Source organism: Embiotoca jacksoni, unplaced genomic scaffold (genome assembly GCF_022577435.1).
Source record: "Embiotoca jacksoni isolate LCO1_2020_lvr unplaced genomic scaffold, fEmbJac1.0.p SCAF_59, whole genome shotgun sequence".
Classification (NCBI taxonomy): domain Eukaryota; kingdom Metazoa; phylum Chordata; class Actinopteri; family Embiotocidae; genus Embiotoca; species Embiotoca jacksoni.
This window is the reverse complement of record NW_027185413.1, coordinates 902,981-926,606: the sequence shown is the minus strand read 5'-3', so window position 1 is coordinate 926,606 and position 23,626 is coordinate 902,981. Positions and strand designations below refer to the sequence as shown.

At 44.0% G+C, this 23,626-nt stretch overlaps 1 protein-coding gene across 1 annotated transcript in view; it reads right to left on the bottom strand.

Annotated features, from left to right (window-relative positions):
- The window catches only part of chd7 (chromodomain helicase DNA binding protein 7), a 78,918-nt gene extending 61,504 nt beyond the window's left edge, over positions 1-17,414 (bottom strand). The window contains exon 1 of the mRNA XM_069173331.1: positions 17,113-17,414. The gene's annotated coding sequence lies outside the window, so the exon portion shown is untranslated. The remainder of the gene's footprint in view (positions 1-17,112) is intronic.
- Positions 17,415-23,626: the final 6,212 nt, after the last annotated feature.

Sequence of the window (23,626 nt, the reverse complement as noted above, 5' to 3'; positions counted from 1 at the left end):
GCTCAAGTTTACCTTCTGGCACAGAGTGATCGTGATGACTGATAACAGCATGCCTCAACACTTGGAAATACAGGACTGCTGGATGTAAACAGACAACTGATGTTTGAATTGGGATGTGTTTTTATATGGGCAGCGAACGGTCTGCTAAAGTTAGCAGCAAAAAAAGGAAGTATGTAATCATAAAGGGTCATCAGTTAAATATCAAAACCCATAGAGAGCCAAAGAAAAAACAAAACTTCAGGGTTTTGTTACAGCTGCAAGAAAACCCTCATTCAAAATACCATTTACATTTGTTCAACTGCCAATAACTAAAAACACATCCTTAGTAGAGAGCCTCTCTCAAATCTGTTTTTTTTGCAGCTTGTTTCATAAGTTCGAATAAGAATCAGGACAGTAGATTTTAGTGGAATCTGACAAACCCAACTTCCCATAAGCCCCAGACACTGAAGGAGTTAACATTATGGCTTGACAGTAGACACAAGTACCCGTGTTTCTACTTTTATAGTGAATGTAAATTTGTCTCAAAATGTGGAAAGTACACCCCGGGAACATCTTTTTTATTTTCAGCAAGACTGATGAGAGAAATGTTGAATGAGAACACATGGAATGATGAAACCAAATCACACAACTTAAAAACATGTGTTTTTACTCCAGTACCAAGCAAAGTTACTTAAAAGTTTCCTCCAACCAACTGGTTAAAATCCCTTCATCATTTTAGCTCATCATAGATAAAAAGAGTCCATTTGCTTGTGGTTATACTTCATATTAAACAATACAAGTTTGAACCATGCCCAATACAGGTCGTGACAGTATATTGTCACAATTTTAAACTGTTGTGTTGTGATACTTGTCAGTGAAATCAAAAGTTGAAAGCTTCAGCATGACAACAACCCTGTTAGCGCCACTGCTCCAGACCATGGCTCACAGCTTCAGGTTTCTTCACTACTCAACGTTGGCTCAGCCACTCTGAAGGGCGGACCAATCAGCGACACCCACCCCTCCTTCCCTGTGATTGGACAGCTGGTGACTAGCAAAGCCGTAAAATTTTTCAACTCTGACTGGAAAAAAGAACACAGAACTTTTAGAGCAGATTAAACAATCAGCCCATCACGCCACTGCCACTCAATAAAAACAATCTCAAAGACACGCTGTGCTCAGGAAAACAGGCTTCGGTGGACGCAGGCAGTGTCGGACCATTTCGGCGCATGCTGATTGGTTAAAATTAACCCAAAGTCTACACCCAGTAGGATGGAACGACTGCAAACGAATCCTAGAGGAGTGTAGCCAGACCCATATTCTGTGAAACTGGGTCGGGTAACACCAGGCTGCAGCCCTGTTCGCTGAGGCAGAGCTGCAACACATTAACCTGCACGTTTAGCAAGTTAATCAGTTGTACCCACCCCCAAAAAATAACATGCACCCATTGGAGAAAAAAAAGCCTCTTTACATTCACACACACACACACACACACACACACACACACACACACACACACACACACACACACACACACACACACACACACACTTCACATGAGCACCCCCTCCCCCCTTTTACTACCAAACAAAAGAACTTCTTTCTTTTACAACACACACAGAGTCATTGAGTGTGTGTGTGTGTGTGTGTGTGTGTGTGTGTGTGTGTGTGTGTGTGTGTGTGTGTGTGTGTTAGAACAAAGGGCCCAGCAGATGCAACTCTGTTTGAACAGCAGCAGCTGCCATCCAGCCATCCAAAAACCAGCTCGTCTTTCCCAGCACCAGTCAGTGGTTAGTTAACCCACTCAGCCAGACGACTAGTCAGTTAGTGTCGGCACATGTTTGAAGATGGATGAATCCGTCACCTGCTACTTTTTCAGCCTCTAGTCTTGTCTCCTTGGGTAAAAAGAAAAGGAAGGAAAAAAAAAAAAAAATCCCTCCAAGAGGATTACTTTATTGTTAAAAAAAAAGTTGCTGCATTAAAATGAGGCAAACTGTGGTGAATGTGAGGACCTGAGAGAGACTGGGCGACCACCACGCTATCTGTCCTGGTCAGGGTGGGTACTTCTAAACCAGGGTGAAGGAGAGCGTGTGGTGGAGGCCGGGACGGGAGGAGGTGGGGGGAGGCTCGCTTGTTGCTTCTTTGCACCACACAAACAACACCCAAGCCAACTTGTACTGCGAGAGAGTTCCCCTCCCCCCCTTCACCTCATTTCTTTCCTCCTCCCTCCCACTATTTCTCCTCAGCCACTGATTGGTTCATTACAGAGCGCTGCAGGTACCATGGGATAAAGCCTGTCTTTATTTCCTCAGACAGAGCTCTGCACAAGCAGTACGTTCCCCTTATTAATTAATATTTTATGCCAATAAACTAAATCGTGCCCCCATAATTACTTAATCCATCCACTGTGTCATTGTAACACAAGGAACTGAATTTACAAGTGGTCATTTTTAGAGGAGCGCCTTTAGAGGTAGGCTAACAGCTGTAGAGTCTACTGTGATCTATCCCAGCATGCACCGGGACAGATGTGGGCCACATCCTCAGGTGTCCATCACAGAGCTAAGAGTCTACATTTGGTTGAGTCTGCATGGCAGTGCAGCAGATTGTGTTTGTCTAAATTATGACCATACTTCACAAACGCTGCTGCTTCCTGTCACAAGCCAGATGTTTTCTCTTCAGCTCTACTACACAGGATAAAACTGGTAGAATCGATTGGTCCACCAGAACCTCCGGACACCATCAAATCTACCTAGCTCACTTCAGCAATCTCTAAAACATACTTCCGCAGCTGGTCTCATTTGGAAAAATTACAGATTAACCAAACTGAACTTTTCTACAACTTCCATCACTTCTGAATGGTAATTTAACCTTTTCCGTGACAAATAGGATCTAAAACCAACTGGTGTCTCCGTCAGTGATGGTGTCGCCCAAATCTTCCCTATTGAAATTCATAAAAGCCCCTTTACCACCACACCTGCTATTCAACCACTACTTTCTGGGTGATAATGCTAACTGCCCTTTGAGTCAGCAGGAGCCCAACAATCAACATTAGCAAGACACAGGACTGGTGTGAAAGCGGCTTCTTTCAGGCCTTTGAGCCGTTCAGCTGGAAGCCTCCACAGGGCCTGATGGGAGTTTGCACTCTTGTTGTGTAAATAGCATTAACAAGGCTTTTCCTCCATGCCTCTGTGAACCATCAACAAGCCGCCAACACAAAGGCACAATTTTACCATATTATGGTCAGCAACAGGGGACGCATTTATTTGTACATGTCGTCTATATTCTTAAAAGCACAGCTGCCTTTTTAAGCAGTCACTGTGTTTGCATTTAATGTGCTACAACTATGCATGCTCATGGATGAACTGCAAACATGGCATGTGGGACAAGTAGAACAATACCACTGGATTCTCCACAATAACTAATTAAATCAATGTTTAGCTTAATCAGCAATTAACTCCCAGATTTGTCAGTACATTTAAATCCTAAATACACCAACACAATGCAACATTTGAACTTTGAAATCACAACACATGCTAATTTGATTTATAACAGTTGAGCTGAATGAATAGTTCTGCTTTTCTTCCACTAATGCAACTAATTCTTCCACATCTGGATTAGCAGGGAGTTGTGATGGATCGAAACAAGTTTCTATACAACCTGTATGAATGACAAGGCGCCTATATTATCTGATTAACACTGCAAAGCGTTAGTCAGAGGTGACACTAAACTTGGCCTGTGTAGCCATGACAGACAAAATAGACATTTTTAATTCCCTCATAATTGTCAGAGAAGACAGTGATGGTGTAACAGTTAGGATTGATTCACACCACCAATAGTTCACATAAAACAAAGATCAGCCTTGTTTATAGGTGAAATGATAATTAAAAACTTTAGCATAAAAAAAACACGATCTGCTTGCGTGGTTGCCACTTTCCCTCTATCTCAACACTTTTCACCTGACAAATTCATTAGAATTCACGTGTAAAATATTTTTAACCCTCGAGATGACATTCATTTCCATAGAGGAGTAAACACACCTTTACACAAGGGGCTCTTCCCTTGGTCATTTCATCAGCTATGCTTTTGTGTGAGCGCCAGTTAAGCATATTGTGAAGACTGAACAAAGGCAATGACATGCAGATGGAAGCTCAGGCAATTCCAACTGTTGTTCAGGAGTCAATAAGTAAAAGAACATGTTTTTTTTTTTTTTTTTTACAAAATTTCCAACTGTTGTTCCTTTTAAAATACCTTCAACTAATAATTACTCATTTTATGACTCTACTTGTTATTTTTTTTTAATTAATCACAAAGTCCTGTAGGCCATAAAACATGAGAAATCTGAGCCTAGGGGTTTTGCCCAATCACAACACAAAAGTTGCATAGATATTAAATGTACAATACCATAAAGGAGCTAATCTCTGGCAGTTGCACTTCTAAACTCTCCGTAGAAGCCACACAAACATTTGTTCAACGACAGTTCGGTAGAAACAGGCTGCACAGTTAAAGCAGCGCATCAGCTGTTGCATTTAAAACCTGTTTGTCTCCTCGTGTACAGTGGAGCTGCAGCTATGCAACACTGGCTTTGTGTGTTTTAATCACAACAGGAAGCACAAAAAAGTTCCTGCGTTTGTTTGCGCGCGCGTGCGTGCGTGCGTGCGTGCGTGCGTGTGTGTGTGTGTGCGTGTGTGTGTGTGCGTGTGTGTGTGTGTGCGTGTGTGTGGCAGGTGAGAGTATTCGTGTGTAATTTCACATCCTTTGCAGAAAGCTACTATGAAGGCAAATGATTTCCTGTCAGCTCTGTTGAGATGCACACAACATTAAATACAACTGTGAATAATGCATTACAAAATGTGTGTGTGTGTGTGTAAGCACTTCCTGGCTCAGTGTGTGCGAGAGCATTGCAGAGACTTTCATTAGATCACAGCTTTACTTAAAATTACGAAGGAAAGAGATTGTTGGTTCCACTCATCCTCCTGGTTTTGTCATCTGGCCTTTAGAAGTTAGCCTCCCACCAGATAACACTTGTCTGCAGCCTGAACGGAGCCGATACATTTCCTCTGCTCTTCACCTCTCTGCTCTCGTCTATTTCATCCCCCACCCCTCTTTCTCTCTCTCTCTGTCTGTTCATCCCTCTATTCTGCTCACTTCAGCATCCTTTTAACTCTCTGTGCCACTTCCATTTCGCCTGGCGCTCGAGCTCCCCTCTCTTTTTCCAGCAAACACACGTACAAGCACACGTACATGCAAACACATGCACAGTTTGGCATGGAGGTCCAGCTGTCAGTGCAGAAGGAATTAGGTGAACGGTCAGTGTGCTGCTTTAGACGCCAAATCTCATCAAAGGATGAGGCATTCAGCCTTCCACGCTGCCCTCGGCCACGTCGTCTCCAAACTGAACACTGCAGACAGATCTGGCATGACAACAGAGTCGGGCTTAACTTTCTGCCACAGTGCTATTCGCTGTAATCTGTAAACATTCGTTTGTGGTGCACATACCAGGCACTGTTCAAATAAAAAGGAGCAAAGTTTGTCTTATTCAGCTGATAAACCTTTTCACTGGACTTTGAGGTTCCTGTTTCTGTTTCCTTACTCGTACCTGGAGCAGCACATGTACACCAACACAGCCGCCGGTGTTTACTGACGCAGGACTACAAGTCTCAACATCTGAACACTCTGTTAACATTTTGCGTCACAATTCAAGTGCTGCCAGTGATCCGTTTACACACTTTTAACACAGCCGTAGAGCCCATTCAGTTCACAGCTTCGATAATCAACCCCAACATTATGACATTATGTGCATGAAGCTTTGGAAGCAGAATTAGATGGTTTAAGGTTCCTGCTTCCAACATATTTGCTTGTTTTCTTGGTCTTTTTTATTTATTTATTTGGACTCTATAACAAACAACAAATCTGAAAACATCGAACTGGAATTATTGTGTGGACATTATGCTTCATCGATAATCACCATGATTAATTAATAATAACCATTAATTACATGACAGCATCACTACTAAGCTTTTCTTCCCTCAGCTACAATAACAAGTGGTTAATAATACGCGTGCGTGTGTGTGTGTGTGTGTGTGTGTGTGTGTGTGTGTGTGCGCGCGATCAGCTGCGTTAGCAGGTGCTCGGAGCTCCCATCCAACAAATTTACTGAACTATCCAGTGACAGAAAATGAAAGAGGCCCTGACACATCTGAGAGCTTGTGTACACTTTTGTGGCTTCACGAGACCACACTGATGTTTATCAGTGTTTTCAAAGGTGGCAGCGGGGGCACGATTAACCTCCAAACAACAGGGGTCAGTTGTAGGAAAGATTACTCAAGAGAAACCATGTGAGAAACCCAACACTCCTCTTGGCTATTAGCGGTCCACCAATACCAGCTCATCAACAATCTCAATACATGTTAGTTATTCTAGCTGTTGGGATGACATTAAAAACTATTCCACGTTATTTACAGACAATATTATTTAAACAAATAATAATTCAGGATCAGTTTGCAGCAAAAGGTAGCCATAATTTAAGGTGGTTAGAGAGTCTTCCTCATAATGAAACAACTACATGTAATTAAAAAAAAAAAAAAGAGGTGGAAGAAGTATCAAACTGTTTAACTGAACTAGACTTTCAGACTTTTTTTTCTGAGAAAGGAAGAAAATGAATTTATCAAATTTCAATTAAGATTTTAAACATCAGAAACTTCACGATATGCTGATGCCATCAGTATTCTTTATTTTATCCAACCCACAGCCCAAAAGCTAGAAATATTCCATTTACTGAAATATAAGAATTGAAAAGATCTCCTTCTGGACAGCGGAGACAGACTCAGGATGGGAAGGAAGAAGGCCTTCCTTTGCTTTTATTGTTTGTTGTAACTCCAACAAACCATGTCCCAAAATAAAACTTGAGATACTGTATCAGGACATTGACCTTGAAGTGGTTGAGAGTTTCCAGCTTAAACACAGCGGGAAGGAAAATGTAAAGCAGTCGGTCTGTCACTGTTGAAGGGAGCACACGAGCCTGGGAGTCAAACAAAATAATTAACAGCTCCACAAGTTCCACCTCACCAGCAACCACAAGTAATCACGAGCTTTTCTAACACGTACAGTCCAAGCAGACTTGATAAATGAACTGGCGATCACCAGCCAGGCTCAGGAATTCACACTGACTGTGCAGCTCTGTCAAACCACAATTATCGAGGCCACCCGTCCAGCCGAGCCCAAACCGCAGAATCTCGCTGCCAAGTTGGTGCAACTGAATGGCCTCTCTGGCAGCCAGCAAGCATTACAGTCATTCACTGTAGTGCATTTCAGATAGGCCTTCATTTATTACAAAGTCAAACAGGAACTGGAAATGAAAACATTATGATCACGGAACAACACCATCAAAACTCTTCTCATACTATATTTAAACAGACAGAAGCATTTAAAGATGGAAGATGAATGTTAAAATCACTGGAAGGCTGATTACACACGCGCGCACGCACACACGCACGCACGCACGCACACACACACACACACACACACACACACACACACACACACACACACACACACACACACACACACACACACACACACACACACGTCTCCAAGTGTTCAGTCCAACCAACCCGACATCAGCTGATGAGTTGTGAGTCCCTCCAGTCTGAGTGAAGGTGTGTTCCTGTGATGTCATCCTGTGATGTCATCCTGTGTAAACGCCCCGCCCTCCGTGACACACCTCTGCTTTCTTACTGCTCTAAACATTTCTCACCGTGTGTGTCAACTTAAATTTTTACAATCAGAGGAATCTTGTGAGAAGTTTGCATACAGCCGGGTCCTTTTTAAACCAGTCAGCTCTAACAGCTTACTTTATCTGTTTCTTTTACAAAACTGTGGCAATAACGGGGACATTTGCTGGTTGTTTTTGTCAAACTCATGTGGACTATCAGACTTGACCAAACGGCTCCAAATCTCGGTGCGTGCAGCGTCGGTCCGGGGCGAAGGAAGGAAGAAGAGAAGGAGATTAGCCAACAGCAGCTCAATGCAGTCCTGTCTGTGCTGTCGACAGTTTGGCAGCTAAACTGTCTGTAGCCTCCAGGCTTTACTACAGGAAATCTCTGCCATGTCAACAACACCATGTTTCCTCTGAGACACAGACAGGCACGGGCAAACAAAACCAAGCCAAAGAAACAAACTACGCAGACAGCAGACGAGCCCAACCAGACACCTGAAGAAGCGAGTGATCTGCTGTTCCTCTGGAGGACACGTGTGCACCCACCCACCTCCCATTACCGCCAGGATCTAAGCCACCATAATTTATACCTTTGTTCCCAAATGGAGGACAGCACGCAGGAGCTGGCTAGCTGTGTGTGTAATTACGCTCAAGTGAGGGGATGCGGGCCGTGTGTTTGGGGCTGGGATTTGAGGCCGGAAGGAAGGAAGAGAGAAGAGGAGGTGGGGGGGAGGGGTGGAGGAGGGAGGGAGGGGAGGGAGGGAGGGGGGGGGAGGGAGGGAGGGAGGGAGGGGATCAAGAGAGTGAGAGAAGAAAGAAAGAAGCAGTGGAGCTAGAGAAAATCTGGTTATTTTACGCACGGCTGCTTTGTTAATGGACGGTGTGTGTGTGAGTGTGTGTGCGTGTGTGTGTGTGTGTGTGAGTGTGTGTGTGTGTGTGAGTGTGAGTGTGTGTGTGTGTGAGTGTGTGTGTGAGTGTGTGTGTGTGTGTGTGTGTGTGTGTGTGTGTGTGAGTGTGTGTGTGAGTGTGTGTGTGAGTGTGTGTGTGTGTGTGTGTGTGTGTGTGTGTGTGTGTGTGTGTGTGTGTGAGTGTGTGTGTGTGTGAGTGTGTGCGCACGCACAGCATGAGGGTGTGTGTGTGGGGGGGGAGGGCAGGGTTGGGTCAGCAGGAAAGGGCTGTGTTTATCCAATCTGTTCCCTGCCTTTACCATGTGGTAGGAAAAACCACTGGTCGCCTCTCAGTCCATCCCAGAGGACAGGCCAGAGGGAGAGAAGGAGAAAAGGAGAGAGGGAGAGAGGGAGAGAAGGAGAGAGGGAGAGAAGGAGAGAAGGAGAGAGGGAGAGAGGGAGAGAGGGAGAGAGGGAGAGAAGGAGAGAGGGAGAGAAGGAGAGAAGGAGAGAGGGAGAGAGGGAGAGAGGGAGAGAAGGAGAGAAGGAGAGAGGGAGAGAGGGAGAGAAGTAGGCCACAGGGGGAGGAACCTGCTAGAGTGTGTGTGTGTGTGTGTGTGTGTGTGTGTGTGTGTGTACACTGAGATAAAGAACCTGTTATGTGGTTCCTGAAAACGACTTTGAGTCTGAGGAAATCGTTCTTTTAATAATGTGTATTAAAAAGTGAGGGATGAAAAGTGTGGACATGACGATGAGACAGAAGGACGCCACGAAAGGAGACAACGTTTACGCTATTATTATTATTATTATTATTATTATTATAATACATGTTTAGACAGTTAAAGCCTTCCAAACTGATTTTTAACAACGTGAATTAAAGTTAATGAAAAACATTACAGCAGTTTATATTTTGCCAGAGCAGCATGAACCATATACTGTCTGTTTGGGCTACAGCTCATTCATCCAGACATAACCACGTGTTGATGAATGAACTCGCTCTTGTAGATCTTAAAAAGGTCATACTTTTATAAGTGCAAATGAATATATTTCACTTGAAACCATCTCTACAGTAATTGACCCACAAAAATAAAATCTAGGTTCTCAACCAAAACTTTTGTGCAGTAGCAAAAGTTCTAGTGATTAAAAGAGGTTATTTAACTGCCTGCTGAGAAATGTTTTATAAAGTGAGGCGGCTTCGGTTTAGATTAGTCCACTGGTCTGCTCCACTCGTCCACACAAGAAGTCACTACATATATATGGTCACAAATGGTTTTTAGAATCAGTTGCTAATCATAAAAGATTTCTAAGACAGACTGGTTTAGATTCTGACAGCCCCTCAGATAAAAAGGTCAATGGAGTATTTTTTATCTTATAAAGATACAAATTAAAATGCCAGTAATACATTTTTAAAAGATCTACGCAACCCTTGATTTTTCTGCACTTTGACTCAGAGCGTTCACCGTCACAGTAGTAAACTGTGAGTGTGCTGTAGTTACTGTGGACTGGGAGCAAAACATGGTTCTGATCTGACTTTAATATTTACTCACACTGCATTCAGAGGAGAGAAGTTCAACCTGTGTTCGTCTCACTTATTAGCATCTGATCCTACTTCACTTCAGGACAGGAGGAAGGTCCCGACGCAAAGGGTTCACGGTGTGTGTGTGTGTGTGTGTTCGCCAGCCACAAACAGAGACAACCGAGATGTGGGTCCAATTCACATAAAAGAAAATCCTCTGGTGTCTTTTCATGTGAATGGAGTTTGAATTTTGATCAGGAACTCAAAGTGGCAGGTGTAATCCTAAATGAAGATCAGAAATTTAACAGTAGCAGGTGAGGGGAGAATTTTTTTTTGCTCGATGGTACAAATGACGAATCACGGCGGTGCATCGCCACGGTTACAGGCTTTGGGGAAAACCCTGCTACTCGTCTGAAATATTCAAAAGGGAAAGACTTTTCAAAAACTAGGAGGATTTATCACCAACTTGGAGTCTGTTTAACATGTTACGAAAACACAAAAGCCACCAGTGGTTTTGGGCTGTTTAGAGATTTGTCATCCGCGTGCAAAGAAAGTAAAATAAAGCTTTGGAAACGTGTCTGAGCGACAGGAACGTCACAGGTTAGTACTTTCCTCATTCTCACTCTAGCTTTCATTTTTACAGAAAATATGAAGAGCACACGAGCTTCCAAAGAAAGCAAAACTGTTCATGAAGAACGTCCCACAACACTGAAAACACGAAATACACCTCACACACATGGAGTGTGAAGCGCTAACCCCCACTGCTGCCCAATCAATCACTGCTATTGACGTGCCCTTTTAGACCAATGGGACAGGCAGGTCTGGTGCGTATCCCCAGAGATTGGCCGGTTCCCCTCCCCGCCCCGCCTGCCTGCCTGCTAACAACCAATTAACTTCCCGAGTCCTTCGTATAAAGCTGTGGGGGAACTTCTCCCCGGGGGCTCACACCCCCTGTTTTCCACAGCCTGCTCTCCAGGACCAATAGTGCTACATGTGCAGGTTTGAATCCACAACTAAGGAGATTTTTCAGCACGAGGAAAAATCCAGTTGTTGGTGTTTTGGGTTATTGAGTGTTATAAAAAAAAACACATGCCAACATGCGCTACCATTAATGTACACAATAAGCAAGAGTATAATTTAAGAAGAGGTGAGATGGGAACATGTTTACTTTGCGGGAGGTTTGTAGTAGCCAACATTGTTGGTGTTGTTTTACCCATCTTTCCCCTCTCTGACTTTCCATCTTCCTCACTGGATGTTGATTCCACCAGCGAAGAGCACTTAGCCTCTCATCAGCCATGTGAATCACTTGGGGAGAGAAATGGTGATAGAAAAGTTAGAAGGATGCATGGATGCCACAACAGTGCCATTAAACCAGAGCATGCGCCGGAGAAACTGATGAGATTTCCGTGGCGCTGACGCCGCTTTTCAGCGATGGGATTTATCAGCAGCTGATGACACAAAACTCCCACATATTTCCAGTGGAAAGTCCTTGGCTTTAGCTTTGCTTATTTGTTTCCCAGCGGCAGCAAGGTTTGTAGGGAACCGGGGGATGACAAGGAAAAACAGGATATGCTACACATCTACACCAGCAGAGGTCAACGATAGATTAAAAGGCGTACACACACATGGGTCAGAGATGTACTTAACAGGACATCTCCTCCACCACACAGAAAACACATGCAGCCCACACACAAATACTTGAGAGCTGTATTAATGCCAGCCTCTCTTCTAGGCACAGCACTTGGTCCAGAAGGCCCTCACTGCAGGAGGAGGATTGGGGGGGGGGGGGGGGGGGGGGGAAGACAGGTGAGAGGGAGGGATGAGCGAGAGCAAGAGAGACAGTGATGACACTCAGTTTTGAATGTCACCACGGTGCTAAAGACCCCCGCTAACCTTTTGGCTGGAAATGAGAGGACTGGAGGGAGGGTGTGAGGGAGGAAGAGGAGGGAAGGAAACAGGCAGGCAGGCGAAGATGGAGGGAGAAACAGAGAAACAGAAAGGGTGAGAGCGAAGAGCAGAAAGAAGAGGAGGGAGGCTGGTGCATGGGCAGAGAGGGAGCGGGTGTGTGGGTGAGGGGTGGAGCGAGTGATGGCAAAGATGAAAGAGATGGAGGCAAACAGCACCACTGCTCATCTCTGCCATCCACGACACATGATGATAGGAGACAAAATGGCCACCAGAACAAACACCAGAGCTCCGGCTCCGACACCCAACACTAAACTGTCCACTGCACTGCACCGCCTGATGCTATCTACCCCGCAGACAGCAGAATCAGCTCCACACTGGCCTTCAAGCTCCAACCTGAGCCCTCACCTTCAAAAGCTTCTGCCTGGTCACAGTGAGGGACGGGTTTCATAATCACTCCGAAGTCTGACCAGAAGCATATCTGCAGCGTGGAAAGGCTTCAGGAGGTGGAAAAACATGCAGTGACCTGATGCATACAATCGAGACAATTCCTGTAAAGTATGCAAATGAGAAATCCGTATCACCTGTCGGCCATGTTACAGACTTTACAAAAAACAAGCCGCTTCTGCTTGAGCACGAGCCGCCAGCCAAGACAGCTGTTCGTTGCTCTTTTCTTGTCTTCTATTAACCTCACCTTGTGAGAATAGAACAAAACGGCATAAAGGGATTTGCAACGTGAATAAATCAGCAACACAGATCCTACAATAGACAATTCATATATCAGAAGTATTCTGTTTGCTTTTATTAGTGCTCTATTAGTCAATTTTATTGGCCCATTCTGACCTATCACAGATTTATCACATTGCTCTATATGTTGGCTGTTATGAAAACTTTTTTTTTTCTTTTTTATATTATATAATGCAGAAAAAGATGCTTGGGGTACATTGTGTTGCGTAAATTGTACCATTTGTGGTTTTTATGTTATTTCAAATATTTAAATTCCCTGAGATGTTTACCGTTTCAGTTTAGACATTAAACTGTAAAATGTCCTGTCGCCATTATCCATCTTTGTCAAATCACATTTGAAGGATCACTGCACAAATATGTATCTAAATATAATATACTTGCTACCTAATAACAGTCAGACTCTGCTGTGTACTGAGTCCAACTAAAGGCAGCAGAGTCAAATAGAAATGGAAATCTTTTTCCTCATAAGAGAATTTCACAAAAAGACCACACATGTCCACTGCCCAGCTTATCATAGCAGCCACGCTGACACTGCTCTGTGCACAAACCTCAGAAGTATTATTAATAATTGGAGAATAAACCACATATGACCACCACATTTATACAAGTCACTTTGTCACGCTTAGTGGGTTTAACGGTGTGTTAAAGTATTGACTATAAGAAGGAGCTGCTATATTCCTGCCAGTGTACCAAATAAATCTGAAGTCAACTTCAACACCTGCATGGACCGTGTGTGTGTGTGTGTGTGTGTGTGTGTGTGTGTGTGTGTGTGTGTGTGTGTGTGTGTGTGTGTGTGTGTGTGTGTGTGTGAGAGTACATCAGGTCCCACATAAAGACTGAAAGTGTAATGTTCCAAGTTTAAAATGTTCTATTGATATAAATGTTCTCTTTGCTTCCAGATAACAAAACTCTCAGAAGTTTGGATGAAACAACAGAATTTCTGTTCATCTTCTGTCTGTCTGTCTGTCAAAGTGGATAACTGGAATATCGTGAAAGGAGTACAGAAATCACAGACAAAGACAGAGAGCAGCAAAATGCCAAAATTATTAGTCTGGTAAATTACTCGAGTGGCAAAAGACTTGCCACAAAACTAGTGAGCAGACAAATACTTTCTGAAGTCAGTGCAGCAAAGTCAGGACATGAAAGGCATTTGAATATAAAATACAACCAGCACGGGACAATGATGGATGGCATCCAAGAGGAGACGAGAAAGACGGGAAGGACCGAAATATTAACAGTGGTTATGTTCACTATAAGGTTACAACAATGTCGGTGTTTTCCGGTCTAAGTTAAGGTGTCCTATGGATGCCAATATGATTACTTCTGATTCTTCTCATGCACGTGGTCCCCGTGTCGCCTTTGGTCTCTTCTCATCTGTTAATCTGAGCTATTCTGAACAGGAGGAAAGTAGTGAGAGTCGATTAAAAGGTCACAACAAGAGGGAAATGTTCAGATAACCAATACTGACAACACTAATGATTCATAGGTCAAAACAACAGAGAGCAAAACATGACAAACTGATGGACACCTGCACCGAACAAAGTGTTGGTTTCACTCTTCCAGCAGCTAAAAGTGACTGAATGAACACCAGAGCTCACAGTAGGACGGTTAAATCTGCACGGTCGTCAGAAATGCTAGAAAAAAAGATAATGGTGGTATAGATTGGCAGAATGAGCATCAGCACATGGATATTACTGGAAGTATAACTGCATCATTCTGTGAAACATCAATTAACTCTTGTCTTTCTGTTGTGTTTCATACGATGTGCCGTTTCCACATATCGTAGCCCCAGTGTGTGGTGGCAACATGTCCCGGACGTGAACAGGGAGCTCGGCCAGAAACGGGAAATTAAAAACCTCTAGATGTGACAAAATCCACATCATTCAGACCTGGTGGTGTGAAGAACAAAGCGTAAATACAACTTATGAGTATAAAAAGGGACCAGATTGAGCTTCTGGCGGTTCCTGGAACAATCAATCGAAGGAGAACTGTTCCAGTAACTTCTTACAGACATTTAGATTTTAGGGCACTTTGCTTCCTGTAAATTCAAAATGTTAATGGTTTGTTTTTGTGTGAAGAATTCCTCCGCCCTCCAGACAAAGTCAAAGACAAGCACCTTTCAAAGGCAAAGAGACGCAACTTCCAGAGACGCCAACACCAATTTCACTCAAAGATCAGAACCTTCTTCGAAAATAGGCGTCTCATTACCACTAATCTGACTGAACGAGAAATTTAAATACGTTTAAAAATCAGATCAACTGTTATGACACAGTGGTCGGACTGAGAAGAAATCCCAACTTTGTGTCCAAGTCCCTGCTTTGTGCAGACCAGCTGCCTCCAACACAGCTCTGAGGCAGGAAGGGGAGAGTGCCTCAACTTTTACCACAAGAAAAGACAAACGGAGACCAAACAGTGCTGAACATCTGTTGTGTGTGTGTGTGTGTGTGTGTGTGTGTGTGTGTGTGTGTGTGTGTGTGTGTGTGTCTGTGTGTGTGTGTGGTGTGTGTGTGTGTGTGGTCGGGGCCTCATATCTCTCCCTCTGTGGCCCGCTAAACATGACTAGCTGCCATCTTGGCTCAGACACAAGGAGGTGGGGGGAGCAGCTCCTGGCTCCACGGCAAACAGGAGGACAAAATAAGGAACCAGCACATGTTCCACTGAATCTGAGTGAGTCAGGCTGAATCAACCCTGCAGGAGAACCTACAGCACCGAGAGAGTGGGGGGACGAAGTGGACTTAATGCCGGAGGTGAGAGGTCGGTGACCATGATGGAAGTTGGCCGACTCCAGAGCACATAAAGGAGAAAGGAGAAAGGAGAAAGGAGAAAGGAGCAGAGCGGACGAGCCTGCACAGAAAAGACAGACCGCTTCTATATCCGGAGAGAAGTGTTGTAATAACGAGAAACAAGAAGGAGTCCACGGCAGGTGTTTTAGGGAGGAGGGGGGGGGGGGGGGGTCCACCGAGTAACAAGTGTGACCCGGTGACGAACTTCAGCCGCAGACACGATGTGATACCGCCGGTCCGGGACCGGGACCGGTCCTTCACAGGAGGAAGGACCGGTCCCGGGACCGGCTGCTTCAGAGCCCACACACGAAACTGAAGGAAACATGCCAAAGTTGATTTCTGTGCCCACGAGCGGTGGACCGGGCGGTCAGCACCGGGCGGTGGACCGGGCGGTCAGCACCGGGCGGTGGACCGGGCGGTCAGCACCGGGCGGTGGACCGGGCACGGTGGTAGCTCGCTCCGGGGGGGGGGGGGGTCGTACACAGCGATGAGGGCAGCTAGCTGCTAGCTGAACTTGTGTCCTCCACCGGGCCACCCTCCAGCGGCTAGCACGGCTAATTAGCCTCTCCGCGCTCCTCGCCTCGGACCGGACACCGAGCCGCTCCTCCTCCCGCTCCTCCTCCCGCTCCTCCTCCTCCTCCCGCTCCTCTCGGGTCCGGTTCTATAAAACTCTCATATAATCGACTCAGAAGCAGCACACAAAGCACGGCGATGTTTTCTAACGCGTTTTAAACTGTTTGTTTGGAGGTGGACACCCGGTGGACACTCCGGTGGACACTCCGGTGGACACACGGTGGACACCCCGGTCCCCCCCCAAACACGTATTCACCGCACATTCAGAGATTAAAGTGGTGCGGAGTGTTTGTGAGGTGACCGGGTCCCCCCCCCGGTCCTCCCCCGGTCCTCCCCGGTCCTCCGGTCCTCCTCCGTCCCCCCCGGTCCCCCCCCCGAGCGGCTCTGACTCACCTCCGCTCGAGACACCTCGTGTCTCCACAAGCTCCAACACAATTAGCTAACACGGCTAACACGCACTCTTTAAAACTGAATGAAGTCAAGACTTGACGTTTTAATAAAGCCATGAAGTTGTGAGAGCAGCCGGCGGAGGACCAGAGGACCCGGCGGAGGACCAGAGGACCCGGCGGAGGACCAGAGGACCCGGCGGAGGACATTTCTTCTTCTTTACACTTTCCAACTAACGCGCGTCTGGAGCGCTGCAGCGGGTGGCCGAGCTAAACCTGCTATTGTTAGCATGTCGCTCACGGCGGCTCCGCGGACCTTCAATGACTTTCTGGTGAAATAAATCAAACAAATCAAACAAATAAAATAAATCAAACAAATCAAACCAGCCGAGTAAACCGGCCCTCCGAGCCGAGTCGTCCCCGTGAGTTTACGCCCGTCGGGGAACAAGCCGCTCGGAGAATTCAAGAGTCCGACTGCGTTCACAAAAGTGTGTCAAACTTCCTCTTCACGGACAAATGAAAGGTTGGACTTCGGAACCGGTTCCGATGAAACCTGCACGTCCGCGCTGAAACCGACCGTCCAACATCATGAAAACGCGCTCACGGAGGACGTGGGTGATCTTACCGGGAGCTCGGTCACTTCGGGCTGTGAAGCCGGTCCGGAGGCTCGTATCTCCGCTGGCTCCAAACACCGACGTCCTTTCACCTCCAAATAGAAATAAACACGGAAAAAGTTCAACTTTCGCTCTTTTTCACGAGATATTTCTCCGGCGCGTCTCGCATCCGCGACCTCTCCGACTAGTGCGCGTTGCTCTTCTGTCCTTTGTGTTAATTTCACTCAAATCGAGTTTAATCCGATCGATCCTCGCTGGTCGCGCTCCCGAGTCCTCCAGTCCTCCCCTCCAGACACTCGCTCACCTTCCTCGGCCAGGGGGGGCGCGCTCCCGAGGACCTCTCGTACAGACAAACAGGCGGCGTGCGCGGTCACTGACCCCGCCGTGCCCGCGTGACGCGCTCTGAGTTCCCATTTGGAGATGGAAAAAAACAAGAGCGTCGGTTGGACTGCGCTTTGCCGTTTTCAACTGGTTTTTGAAAATTTCATACTTAAGAAAATGATTGTCAATTTAATTTTTCGTCGAAAATAACGTCAAACGGAGCAAACCGCCTCTTAAAAAAGCCAAATAAACCAGTCATTGTCCGTGGAAAATGGTGAAGTGACATATTTGTTAACATTTATTTGGATGAACAAGTTTAAATTGTCTTATTGATTCATGTTATACGTAGATACATGAATACATTTAGGTCAGTGTTTGATGTAATAGCTCTACTTATATCTTTATAGCCTTGATGCCTTTTGATTTGATGCCTTGGTTATTTTTAGCAGTCAATACATCCGTATCTCTCTGCTCTGTGTGAGTGATCGAAGTAAAAGCCAAACTAATGTGTCCGTGTACACGATCATCCATTGGATAACAGTTTATTACTGTGATCATTTGTCCTTCATGGTGTTATTACACCTTTACATTTTTCAAAAGTCTTCCCTGATATCATTCAGGAGCCTGAAGGACACTTCGATGCTACGATTGCGCAAATGGGATAAAAATTGAAGCCAAAATGAAAAAGAAACCACATCTGAATGTTCAGTGCTGATAATGACTGACATGAGTCGCTTGTCTGTCGTATAAAATCAGTTGTTGTTTTATCTGAACATGTCAAATCTTCAATTGTACTCTGTAAAGAATGAATCGGGATGCTCAACAACAATTACCGTTGTACTCACGTTCACTTTTTTATCCTCAGAAGTGTTGACTTACAGGGGAAAGTCCACATTAATGTCAGTTTCCAGGTGACGCGTGAAAAACTTAATGAATGAGGCGTTCAGTGTCTCCAGAGTGATCCCACAAGTCATAAATTGTTGTCCGAGAGACGTGACCGACCACGCTGGACATCGACCAATCACAGCTCGCATATTTTACCGCCTTGTGTGAATAAACAACGGCGTCCAAAACATTGTATACGATACCGACTGTCCGAAAAACCCTAAAAAAGATGGTTTAGTCTGTCTTTCACTGTCTGTGTGTCTTTGTCAGGACTTTTTCAGGCGACTCAGATGCAGCCTTGATTGTCGTCAACAATGAAACGATCAACTGTCGTGCCAAATGCTCATTTCCGGCCCTGATGATGATGTCCAATATTAGTTTGTCTGAAGTTTTGTATTGTAAAATTAAGGCAGACTTGAGGTTATAATCTTGAAGGTTTTTGTTTTTGTTTTCGTCGTGTGATGAATGTATGTTGACAGAGACAAAGTCAAAGTAAGACAAAGTCCACAGTCTGTGATGTCCTTTAAATGTGGCTGAAGCAGGGGTGAAAAATTATGAAGTGTTTTCAGCTGCAATACCACTGAGTGCCACTAGAGGTCGGCTCCAAAAAGCCTCCGGCTCCATAGACTCCCATTCAACTTCTGTCATCAAATCCAAAGTGAATAAAATGTGTCCATCAGTTATCTCGGTGTTGTTAGCTAAAGTCACTCCTTCTTAGTAGTTTTCTGGAGGTCCATCTGAAAATAATCCCTCATTCATTAGAAAAGAAGATTCAAGAAGACCTGTTTTTGGGGGCGTGTCTGTTTGATTGACAGGCCTGTGGTGCAGTCAGGTTACAGCTATCGGTGGGCGGGACGTAGTATCGTCAGGTTTCCGATCAGATCGGTCAGATCCACCTCTGGCTCCTCCCCCAGCTCGTCCAAATATGGTCACTTCCTGCTCCAAACCGCTCCGAACTAGCAAAGATGGTGACGGACAGAATCTGAACTGGAGGATTCATAACGTTCACAAACCAACGATGACGTCACTGCTGGATGCCACTAGTTCAAGACGCAAAGATGTGACACCAACCCGCTGCCCTCTTGTGGACCTGTGGGTGTATTACACGCTTTGCCGTGATACTGGGTTCACCCAGCAGGGGTTGCTCCGTCTAATTTAACAGGGTCGCTCTTCAACTAACTTTTTAACAGTCAACTAATGTCACAGAAGCAGCATTGATTAGCAGCATTGATTGGAATCTAAAAACAGCTGCAATTACTGCTGATCACCACACGTGTCACCAAAGAGCACAGAGATCTTCAAAGTTGGTCATTTAAAAAGATTCCTGGGAATAATATTTTTCTTGTTTCAGTCCATTACATTACATATCTGATAAAAGGAATTTTAAAGTGACAACCACGAGGGGTTATGAAGCCACCCAGTATCACAACAAAATGTGAAATAGCCGCACTTTTGCCTGTCTAGGCGTGACAGTTGCACGTTTTTCTGTAGAGGACGAAAACGAATGGCAGTCTCTGACTAATGCCACTATGCCCCCCGCCCCCACCCCTCCTCCTAAAACTGTCCTTTATTGCATCTGTTGTGGGACCTTGGTCACATGATCCCGCGTCACATGGCATTTACGTGAGTGTACATTTCACACTTTAAAAATGTGTACCTGTCACGCCTAGACAGGTCAAAGCGTGTCTATTTCACACTTTGCTATTGCTTCCATATTTTACACAACACTGTAGGAGATTAGAATAACACAATAAAGAAGGACATAAACTAACCACACCGGATGAAGTGCAGCAGACACACTGCACCACCATGTTTGAGTTACACGGTGAACATTATTTTATCACTTTGGGCCGATCTAAAATGATGAAGCCTATTGCAGGAACATGAGGGACCAGCAGTAATGCCATGCCCCTGACACAACCTGTAATTTGCTTATCATAACAATCTGGCCCTCATGAGAGAAACTTAACACACACACACACACACACACACACACACACACACACACACACACACACACACACTATCTCCCCCTCCTGGAGAGGCACTTTCCGTCCTAACTCTTCTATCTCTGTCTACTTTCTGACTTCCTCCTCTCTGCTGCAGAGCTGCACATTTCCCATCAACTCCTTCACCATTAAAACAGGACTGAACGGTGTGTAAGTTGTATTCAGAGTTAAAACCAGACTCTGCTCACTAGAAAGGACATCACGCATTCATGTGCCTGTATTTTGTCTCCCATTCATTATAAATGATGCACATTTTGCTCTCTGCTGGCTGATTTACAGAGATGTTTGAACATCCCCCCCTCCCCCCCGCCTCCCCCCTCTCAGCCAGCCCATGGTTTCAGCTCATTTCAGTATGTTATGAAAATCAACATGCAGAGACTTGAACGCCGGTTGAGTTTTCCATCCCTGTGAACATGATGTCTGCTTTTGGTTCAGTCGAAGTTGTGCTGTCATGGTGGGATTATGAAGTTGAATGTGCGGATATGAAAAGTGTAGACAGCGTTACCAAAAGCTTTACCTGCCTGTCGGTAGCTTTACCGGCATATTTGAACTGTCGTGGTGTCTCCGCCTGACATGCTGCACATTCTGCCTGTTTGCTCGCATGGTGGAGCGGCTGCATGCTTTTCACTGCTTTTGAATATGCAGTGGACAGTTGCAGAATTTGAAGGTGTATTTTTCGTCCGTTAACTGCGTTTTTTCCCAGCAGCCCTCTCCTGTGTGTCAGTATCAACTAACACGGACCTCACACCACTCAGCTGTGTGCAGAAATAAAACATTTACAGGAAACCGCCTCTCACTAAATAGCCTCATAATGATTCTGGGTCGCGACTTGTCAAACATTTGACCGGTGTTGTTGGCTGTGGTCATATTTCCTTCTCGTACCCAATAATGGAAGTACTTTATTTACTGGAGTACTTCCATTTTATTCTTCTATTCCGCCATATTTCAGAGGGCATATCAGGCTTCACCGCATTTATCTGACTGCTCGTTTACAGATTCAGGTTTTACGTACAAAACACGAGTTCTGCTTAAAATATGAAGCTTGAGCTAACAAACAATGTATGATGTAGTTGAAAGCAGCGGTGTACAAAGTAGGTGTAAGCTTATACAGTAAATATCAGATATTTTATCAAAAAATAACTGATAAAAGTTAGTCAGAATATTACTTAATATCTGATATTTACTCTTCTTAAGTATTAAAAGTAACTGTTTAATATTAAATGTGTTCAAATATCAAAAGTGAAAGTAAACTATTATCAAAAAAGACGTGGTCAGGATTTTGACAATTACAAAGTTTATGCTTTTAAAACCTCACTAACATTCACTGAGTCAATGTGAAAATGAGGATGAATGTTGTTCAGTTGTCATGATGTCGACCTGCTCACCGTCCGTCTGTCACCAGGCTTTCAAATTTCTTCATATTTGATTTTGTAGTAACAAAGAATTAAGTGAAATAAATAAAAACTCGAGTAAAGTGCAGCTACAACTAAAGAAAATACTGGTATTGTAACAAAATATTATTACACCACTGGTTAAATTAAACTGAATTAATAATGCGTTAATGTTATTTCATTAATAATAATCAGCCCTAAAAGGAGCATATACTGCACATAAATTAGTAATTACATCATTGTCGTTACGCTGCTTTGACTTCTTTTCATCATTAATTTGTTTTCTGACTATTTTTCCACCACTGTTGGAGTGACATCATTTCATAACCGGCCTCCAGCCGTGGGCTAATCATTCAAGATAACAGTCTCTGGAGCTGAGTACCATACAGGTGGTTTAAAAAAAAAGATCAAATAAAGAGTTTTAGTCCAATATAATAGTTGACTTACAGTCACATGAATGCGCAACGCTGTATTAGTTACAAACCTCTGTGCTAAAATGTTAATGTCTGTCCCAGAACATTATTACATCATTACCTGATAAATGATGGTTGTTATGAAGCAGAAATGAGGAGGAACACCTGCAGAAAAACAAAACTGCAGTCAAACCAGCAGCTCTGCAGAAGCTGTGAAAAGAGTGGCTTCATTTCTGGAGACAAAAGTCAAAAACGAACCGGAGCTCATGTGGTTGTGAAGATGATGCAGCTCAGTATAATAATAATAATAATAATAATAATAATAATAATAATAATAATGTAGCTACATTATATTAATATTATACTGAGCTCAGTATATTGTGGATGGGACATCACTTGGTCACCTTGCTGGTCTTCTGGTCATTTTTCTGACTATGCTCCGTTTAACATCTGTGCACTGTTTTGAAAGGATTTCTCATGGTGTCTGTCAGTGGTGGAAAAAGGATTCAGAATCTTTACTTAAACACCAAAACTACCAATACAGCAAAACACACTCCATAACAAGTAAAACATAAACACTGATCCACAAATCGATTTTCAGGGTTTGGACTTTTTCCTCCAATCAGATCATTTCAACATTTATTGTAATAAAACCAGAGAAATTTGGATGAAAAATAAAAACATTTTATGGAGAAGTTATTAACAGGAGATCTGAGCTGCGATCCCGGCTGCACATTGGATGTTGTAAGACTTCAAAAGCCAAAAAGGTAGGAAACCACTGGTTTAATTACTTGTATTTATTTATTTATTTATTTATTTATCATTGAATCAAGTGTTGTATATTTTAAAAGCTTTTATCTCCTCAATTCCCTCTGAAATGTAGAGTGACAGTATAAGATCACATCAAATGGAAATACTCTAGTACCCCAGGATATTTACTCGTGAAGAAATAAATAGTTTGAGCCAATGAAAATATCATTTGAGATAATGAATGGCAGCAATTTCAGATCATTCTTTGCCAGCTTCATTTCGCTGTAGTGATTGTAACAGTATAAAATGTTTTGAATCCAGCAGGCCGACCTACAAAGAAAAACAGCCTACAAATTTGCTCAGAATAGAGTTCGATCCAAATCTGACTTGTTCTGTTTTTTCTTAACATAAAAACATGTTATACAACAGTGAGTAACTTTGAGATGGAAACAGCTTGATATTTTCACAGGAACTACAACACGCGCAGTAAAAAGTTGAACAAGAAACAACTACTAGTGAAAGTCCTGCATTCAAAGTCGTCCTCAAGTAGGAGCTTGGAAGTATTATCAGCTAAATTTATTTAAAGTATCAAAAGTAAAATGACTCCTTGTGCAGTGAAATGTTCTCCATCAGCGTTTTACTATTACACGTGATGTTTTTAGATCACTGCTGCATGGTTGTATGTTTTTACTGCTGTAGATGTTTGAGGATGTGCTGATTTCAACTGCTTTCTATACCGTTTAGTAGTTTCATCTA